Source organism: Lepidochelys olivacea (assembly GCF_965140295.1).
Source record: "Lepidochelys olivacea isolate rLepOli2 genome assembly, chromosome: 6".
NCBI lineage: Eukaryota > Metazoa > Chordata > Testudines > Cheloniidae > Lepidochelys > Lepidochelys olivacea.
The window spans coordinates 129760555-129769193 of NC_140416.1; the positions used below are offsets into that span (position 1 = coordinate 129760555).

The window sequence follows — 8639 nt, forward strand, 5'->3', positions numbered from 1 at the left end:
AGAGTTTTATCTGTCACTAGTCCAAAAATATATATCGTTTTCACAGAGAAGATTGAACAGATCTTTCAGAAACAAAAGCACACAGGGTTAAAGTTAACAAATTATCTACTTATAAGAAAATGATTTGCTGATAAGTAGTGTCATCTGAGCAACACTGTAACTCACTAAAGAGCTTTACAAAACAAGGAACTGGGCCCTGATTTCCTAGGGGCAGGCATCGATTTCTAAGGCTGGGGGTTACAGCTGGTCACAGATGAGTCAATACATAATATATTCACTCAATTTTGCCAATTTTGATGAATAAGTTATCTAGCAAATCATCTTTTGCATTATTCAGCCTGCTGTTTAATTGATCAAATACTGCTTTAGAATAATAGAATATCAGGGTTGGAAGGGACCTCAGGAGGTCCCCTAGTCCAACCCTCTGCTCAAAGCAGGACCAATCCCCAACTAAATCATCCCAGCCAGGGCTTTCTCAAGCCTGATCTTAAAAACCTCTAAGGATGGAGATTCCACCACCTCCCTAGGCAACGCATTCCAGTGTTTCACCACCCTCCTAGTGAAAAAGTTTTTCCTAATATCTAATCTAAACCTCCCCCACTGCAACTTCAGACCATTGCTCCTTGTTCTGTCATCTGGTACCACTGAGAACAGCCTAGCTCCATCCTCTCTGGAACCCCCTTTCAGGTAGTTGTAGGCTGCTATCAAATCCCCCCTCACTCTTCTCTTCTGCAGACGAAATAACCCCAGTTTCCTCAGCCGCTCCTCATAACTCATGTGTTCCAGACCCCTAATCATTTTTGTTGCCCTCCGCTGGACACTTTCCAATTTTTCCACATCCTATTTGTAGAGTGGGGCCCAAAACTGGACACAGTACTCCAGATGAGGCCTCACCAGTGTCGAATAGAGGGGAACGATCATGTCCCTCGATCTGCTGGCTATGCCCCTACTTATACATCCCAAAATGCTGTTAGCCTTCTTGGCAACAAGGGCACGCTGTTGACTCATATCCAGCTTCTCGTCCACTGTAACCCCTAGGTCCTTCTCTGCAGAACTGCTGCCTAGCCATTCGGTCCTGAGTCTGTAGCGGTGCATGGGATTCTTCCGTCCTAAGTGCAGGACTCTGCACTTGTCCTTGTTGAACCTCATCAGATTTCTTTTGGCCCAATACTCTAATATGTCTAGGTCCCTCTGTATCCTATCCCTACCCTCCAGTGTATCTACCTCTCCTCCCAGTTTAGTGTCATCTGCTATTAAACATAGAACAGGAATAGCTGGCAAATAAATTACTCTTTTTATTAATTAGTATTATTATTATTCAGGTAGGGTTGGTAGAGCACAGAACTGGGAGCTGGACTCCCAGATCGTCTACCAGCTGACTCTGCAACCTTGGGAGATCACTGGGCCAACTGATTTGTGGAGGCCCAAATTGGGCCTAATTATCAGAGATGCTGAGCACCCCAAAGTTCCATTGACTTCAACAACAGTTGTGAGCACTCAGGACACCAGCCCCAAATAACTGAAATCAGACCCTGCAAAACTGAGTGATCTTAGACCAGTGGCCACTTTTGAAAATGATGACCATAACCTCTCCATACCCTCTTTCCTCTATCTGTGAATATTCATCCTGACATATCTCCCACAGTGCTGTGAGGCTTGTTTAGTGCTCTATCATCCTCCAGTAAAAGATGCCGGAGCAGAAGTGACAATTATTATCAGTATTATTCTGGTATGGACCGTAGACCAATGAGACAGATTTTGATATTATACATGCACCTCAGCTGGAGACAGGCGAGCCCGTTTTGGGGTTGGTGAACATACGAGGGACCCTCTGCTCTTTTGGAAAGTCCCATGAGATCTATATCTGCTACCAGACAAATGTACCTTCCCACAGCTGTAACCATTACCAACTCCTTTTGCAGAATAGATGTACTGAGACTGTGAATGCATCGGTATCATGACGCTATCTTTCACACCTGGGACAGGAAAGGCCAGCTTTCCAAGGAAAATACCTGAAAGTAATCATTGCTACATTTATCTTGATAAGTGATCAGATTGCTTCTCAGAATTACATTCTTCAGGAGTAATTCGCTGCAGTCGTTCCTTTAACCATCCCACGCAGCATTCACGCAGGATTGTAGGGCAGTACAGGCCATAGATTGGAGCCTGAGCTCTAAGGTGGGCGTTTAACCCGTCACTTTCTAGCTATGAAGCAAAAGTGCTACTAACTTCCTCTGTTTATTCATCCAGGAAACAAGCCCTGGTTTCTTTTAGTGTATGTCCTAGACACAGAGCTGTTCTTTCCTTACTTCAGTGCTCTGATGCCATCAGCCTTCAGAGAATTTCAGGTGAGCATCAACAGGAACCCAGAGACTCTACGTTTGTTAAAGGTAAAGGATGGGTCCCACTGCAACTGCATAAATGCGGGGCAGATGAGTGGTTAGCTCAAGGTTTGCCATTTTGTTTGCAAACAGGCCTTTAAGACTTAAGGGCATTACAGACAAGATAGCAAATGAATGAGAAGCACAAATTTCTAAGTGTAAAGTACACATTTAATTATTGAAAGTGAAGCTTCAGGGGAGTTTGTTGTTGTTGTTTTAAAGATGGTTTTTTTTTTTTTTTTTGTTTATTACACAGAAAGTAAGGAACATAATCCCTAGAGTCAATGGAGAAGTTCAAATGTTCAGATCTGGATTTTTAGGCTTGCACCGATCTCCAGTTTTGTTTCTGATCAACTAATTTTCTCCTCTGCAATAGATTTAGATGAACATAGTGAAAACGTGTTCATTTTCTAAGCATTTTGGAGAATTAAATTAAGATTAATTTGATGTAAAGCCACACTCATGTCCCTTAGTTAAAAAAAATCATCAAATGGACTCAACAGTGCATTTTACACAGTAATGGGAGAGTGCTAACAGTAATTTTAACCCCAGCTAGTAACTGGTCTCTGAGGACCATGTGGAATACATTTAGACACATCTACATAGAACAGATTCAGTGATGTCTGCTCAAAGTAGCACCAATTTTATCTAATGCATGGAAGACGGTTTCCCTAAAATGCTACAGTAGCATTTAGACAAATATTTCCTGCTTGGCTCAGGTTCTGCTTGGCCTGTTAATGGCAAAGCTCTTATAATGATTTTCTGGTCTGGATGTTTGTTCAGAGAGTAGTCGAAAGGTTGTTCTATAAAACTGAACCTGTTGTCAAGCCTTAAAGCAGAGGAAGTATTGATCATCTATGGAGGGCCATGAGCTCTTCATTGTTCTGCAGACCTTTCTAAACCACACTTGGGTGTGGGTTAAACTCTGCTAGCTTGGGAACATCTTCACCAGCTGGTCTGCTAACTCCACGTCAGCAGAGGACCCATTCAGCTTCCTTTGAACTCAGTGGCTGAAAATTCTCACTCTGACCTCTGATCTGTCTTTTCACCTACAGGGGCCCTAGACCCCAGGAAAGCTGCTTTAGGAATCCCCCCCCCCCCATCACCACCACCTTCATTTGCCATTTGCTGTTCCTTCAGATGCTGTCTGGGAAACATGTTTAGCCAAGTTCTCAGGCTACAATTCATGGGATGCCCAGTCTCTCCTCTTCTCTCCAAAGGCCTAATGACCTCGGCTCATCAGTGGCCATGCACGTACTGTGAATTGTACTGACGCTCACTAAGACCACCACAGAAGTTAACAGCCTCGGGGGAAATGAGCCTCTGCAAATCTATAAGACGACAAATACTCCAGTTCAGCTTGTACCAAAGCGTCCAGCCCATGGGTTCATCACAAATGGAACATCAGGTAACTCTCTTGCTACACATTGCCACTCACAAGCCTTTGAGCTCCGTCTGATTCGATGGTGACTGAACTAAGTAGCAGTAATTTTGAATCCACTCCAGTAACAGCTGACCTTTTCAGGAAACTATGCGATACGTGGAATGTTCTAACAAAACAGTTATTCCAACTTGGAACTAGTTTACTTGGCACGTGAATGATCCAAGATCTACTTAACATTGTATTTGTTGCCATAAAATAATTGACAGCTGTTATCGATGTATGAACAAAAGGACTATGGTTGTAGCGAGGCTACTCTCTAAATGAGGGAACGTAGGATCTGGCCCTGCGTGGAGAGATCTGACACCACAGATTGTAGACATAGCTACTGATTTGGCATTTAGAGCAAAGGTGTTATTCCTGAGAGCAATATTTTAAGATGTGTGAATTGGATTACAGCTACTAAAGGGTCAGCTGCCCACACCTTTACTCTTGGTGACGAGAGCCTGACTCCACAGATCGTTCCCCTGCAGGCAACGACAGGCCTTGTGCAGTAAGGTGCCACCACCCTGAGTACATCAGGAGATGAGAATCCCACCCAAAGTGATTAATAATCTTAATATAACCTATCCATGCCCTTCTATGGCCGTACCCAGGTAGTATCTCTGCACTGTCGTACAACCAAAGAGGTGTCCGCACACAAATTCCAGACAACCACTGCTCCTCCCAGGGGGGCTGGACACTAAGTCCGCAGTCCTTACTCACGGCGAGTAACACTTACTCACAAGAACAGTTCCAACTGAGTCAAGGGAGTGTGTAAGTGCTGCTCAAGGAGCATAACAGTTGCAGACCGGGGCCTTTGACTGGTTTTCCTCACCCTTGCAGCTGGCCACCCTCAGCCTTCATTTCCTCTCGGGGGACTCACTGGGTCCTCTTCTCCCTGTTGCGCTGAGGAACAAGGGGGTGTTCTGTGCTCCTCAAGTCAGCATGGCTGCAACTTTCCCAGGGGCTATTCCCCAGCGGTGATGTCCTTGTTACCACGGGGGCCTCACTCTCTCCTGAGCCTGTTTTCCATAGAAATACTCAGGAAACGCAAGAGGCCTGCCTGGGGGACGCTACCCCGGGAGAGACTCCCCGTCCAAGCGCGGGCGGAGGATGGCTTCTTTCTTTTTAAACAAAACACAAAACGGCTCCTCCCTTCTCCGCCTGCCTCCCTGCGGGGAGCAGAGTGCCTCAGGGAAACTTTGCAAAGAGGAAAGGGGCCACAGGGAAGGGACAGGCAGGAGAAGAGCTTTCCCCACCCTGCAATTCGATCTCTGTAAGGGCTCCAGCTACTGCCCTTTAACACCCACGCCCACCTCAGCCGGGAGGCAGGGGGCAAATGCCGCCCCGGGCTGCAATGGAGGCTGTGGGCTTTGCTCGTGCGGTTTATCCCGAGCCCTGTAACCTCAGCTCCCCCGGCCGGGATCTGCGCCTCCCTCCCACCCCAGCCTTCCGCAAGGACCCGCTCGCAGCCGCACCGAGCCAAGCCCTTCCCCGGGCGGAGCTCCGCCAGCGGGGCAGTCAAGCTCCAGTCCAGCCTCAAGCGCCTCCCCTCGGCACCGGCCCAAGCCAGCTGCCTGCAGCCCGGCCGCCGGGTCGCTGCCCTGCCACCCGACAGAGCGGCCGAGCTCGCCAGGCTCGGGGCTGCCCCGGCAGGACGGCGCCCATGGGCTGGGAGTTACACGCATCCCCTGTGGAACAGACGGGGCTAAACTTTGCTGTGACTCGACCCCAGGGGCGCAGGCCGGCCATACCCCGCCCCGGCCCCAGGGAGCTGCCCCTCCCCGTGGGCCCCCTTCCCCGCCAGGGCCAGCGGCGGCCAGCGCCTCTCCCCGCCTCCATCGCCAGCCTGGCGCACGGGAAAACTCTGCGCAGCTACAAAACCGGAGCCGGGGCGCACCGGGGCGCCTGGCCGCGGCTACTGGAGAGCGGGCATGGGGCGGATTAGCGCCCGGGCGCCCCCGCCCTCCAGCTGGGCCATCCCGGGGGAGCCGACAGTTTGGGCCAAGCTGCGGGCTCCGGCCGGCTCGCTCCGCGGGGTTCACACCCTCAGCGTCTCTGCCAAGCCCCGGCCACGGGCCCCGAGGGGAGCCGCAGGCAGGAGGCGCCGGGCTCGGGGACCCAGAGCCCCTGCCACACGCAATCCCCAAAGCCCCCTCCTGCCGCAGGGTTCCCAGCCGGGGTAACCTGGCCACAGCTTGGGGCAGGCACGGAGCGCAGGGGCCTGTCCCCCCCGCGGGGCTCGGCCGGTCCCTCCCTGCGCCCCGGCGCTGTGCATCGCCGGCTGCGGGCGTCGGAGCGCGGGCTGCAGCTGCCATCGCCTGGAGAGCCGCAGAAGCGCAGCGGCCGGGGCGCGAGGAAAGCCCCGGTGCAGCCGGGGACACTGCAGGCTGGGGGGCGGGCAGCAGCTCCCGCTCTCCCCCCGCCGGGGACAGGGAGCCGCAGGCGCGGCTCCCAGCTGAATTAAGCTCGGCTTCACTATGGCATGAAACAGGGATGGACTCGTCGGGCAGCGCTGCTCCCCCGGCAGGAGCCAGGGCGCTGTCCGAGGCCGGGGAGCCGCCCCGCAGGTCCCGTCCCTGCCCGACAGCACCGTCCGGATCCAGCTCCGGGCTGGCAGGACAGCGGCTGTGCGCGTCTGCTCCGCTACCGGGGACCTCAGTCCGCCCGCGCCCCCTTCCGCCCTGGCACCCCGGGGTGCGCGCTCCTACCCCGCCCCTACCCCCAGGCTCTGTCCCCAGCCGGCGCGGAGAGGAACCCAGCCCCGGCCCGAGGGGGAGCGAGCCCCGGGCAGACACAAGCCTGGCACCAGCGCAGAGCGGTGCCCCTGGGCAGCGCGGGGAGCCCTGACCGTGTCCGGACAAGCTCCAGCCCCAGCGGGGCCCCACACGAAGGAAAGGCTCCTGCTCAGACCCCCGGCCGGGTTGCCCCTGCCTGCCCCGGGCTGGGGGCAGGGTCGCCCCCCGCCCCGCAGCAGAGACGGGGGCGCCTCCCGGAGCGGCGCCCGCGGCTCCCCCCAGCCCGCAATGCAGCGCAGCGCCCGGCGCGGGAGGGTCGCGTTACCTGGCGCCGCTAGCCGGGAAAGACGGGGCCGGAGCACTTCCCCCGGCAGGTGCAGCTGCGGCGGCTCCGGGCTGGCTTCACAGGCTGGCGGCGGGCTGGCCGGTCCCTGCTCCGCCCGGTGCCATCGCTCCGCATACGCATCCTCCGGCAGGCAGGCGGCGGCCGGCGCCCGCGGTCCGGCTGGGGGGCGCCCGCGGTCCGGCTGGGGGGCGCCCGCGCGGCTCGCCCGGTGCAAAGCGGCGGCTCGGCTCCCGGGGAGCGGGCGCAGGCAGGGCGGCTGCACGGGCGCGCACGGCGCCTGGCGGGGGGAGGAGGGAGGGAGGGAGGGAGCCGCGCGGCCCCCCGCGCACACCAGGCAGGGGCGCAGCCCGGTCAGCCCGCGCCAGCGCCCCTCCACCGCCCCCACCGCGGACCCCGCAGCCGCGCCCCGCTGACCTTGCAGCGTGTACCTGCGCCAGGGCAATCCGAGCTCCGCCGGGCTTCGCCGAGCCTCCTCGCTGCGCTCCCCTAACGCCGCCCGTGCGCTGGGCGCCGGATAATCCAGCGCTGAGCCCCGCGCTCCGCCTCTGGCCAGCCCGGCTCAGGCGCCGGCTGGAGCGCCGCGGGCCGGGGACGCGCTGCCCATGGCCCCGGGAGGCGGGCGCTCTTCCTGCGCTCGGGGAGCTACAGCCGAGCTGCGCGGCCGGGCTCCGTCCTCGGGCTTCTCCCGCCGGCTGTCCGCGGCGCAGCCATGCACACCACCGCCAAGGGAGAGCGACCCACCGGCCGCGGCGCTCCGAGAGCCGGGTAGCCTCAGGCGGAGCAGCCGGAGCCCCGGGCGCTGCAGGGGGGCGCAGCTGGCTGCACTGGGTCCTTGCGCGTTTCCTCCCCGGCTGCTGCTGGCTCCATCCTCCCCGCGGCGAGCTCCGGCGGCTGCCGCCCGACCCCCGGGAGCCGCGGCGCTCGCTGCAGCATGAAGCCGGCTTTGCAGCCTGGTGCCAGCCCGAGCCGCCGCCTGCTCCGCAGCGAGAAGAGCGATGGCGCGGCGCAGCCGGGAAAGGCAGCTCCAGCCGCAGCGGGCGGGCGCAGAGCGGCGCCGGGCGCCCCCAGCTCCGCTAATCCAGAGACGTGTCTGCGAGCCAGGGGCAGGGGCGCGCTGGGCAGCTCGCCAGCGCCGGCGGGGACAGGGCTAGGGCTGCCCAGCCGGTGCGCGGCGAGCCGGGGCCGCAGGGACAGGGAGAAGCCGGGGGAGCGTGTGAGCAGCGGCTGCGCCCTGGCGCGGGGAGGCGCTGCTGGCGCGGGAGTGGGCAGGGAGGGGGCGTGTCGCTGCGCCTTTCCTGCCGGGCCGGAGGAGCTGGCAGCCTCGGGCAGGGCTAGCCCCGCATCCCTGGGCCGGGCAGAGCGGGGGCGCAGCCCGCTCCGCAGGGGTAACAGCGCTGCCTCCGCCAGGCCACTCCCCCGGGCTGGAGAACTGCGCCTTCGGCTCCGGGGCCGGCGCGGGGGATTCCCACCCCGGGGGCCGGGCAGCGGCTGCGGCTGGAAGGCTGCGCTTGGAGCGGGGTCAGCGGGCAGGGGCCTCTGGTTGCCGGCTCTGCCTGGGCGCTGGAGAGGCTCGCTGGGGAAGAGGCCGGCAGGGCGCGTCCGGGGTTACAGGGCACAAAAGCTGCTCCCCGCGCAGCCCGGGCCCACCCTCACGTCGGAGCCCCCGTGGGTCTCCCCGGGGCACCTGGAGGGACTCGCTCTCCTCGGCCTGCCCTGGGGCCCAGGGGCTGCCGCGGGCTCCGCCGTTCGGG

General features: G+C 58.3%; 1 protein-coding gene across 5 annotated transcripts in view; it reads right to left on the reverse strand.

Moving 5' to 3' along the window:
* Positions 1-8118, reverse strand: part of LRFN5 (leucine rich repeat and fibronectin type III domain containing 5) — a 145580-nt gene extending 137462 nt beyond the window's left edge. For 2 of the 5 annotated variants that reach the window (XM_084632656.1, XM_084632655.1), the window contains exon 1: positions 7303-8118. The gene's annotated coding sequence lies outside the window, so the exon portion shown is untranslated. Of the gene's footprint in view, positions 1-6867; positions 7062-7302 lie in introns of those variants that run through there. The other 3 variants (XM_084632658.1, XM_084632654.1, XM_084632657.1) reach the window with 3 other exon arrangements.
* Positions 8119-8639: the final 521 nt, after the last annotated feature.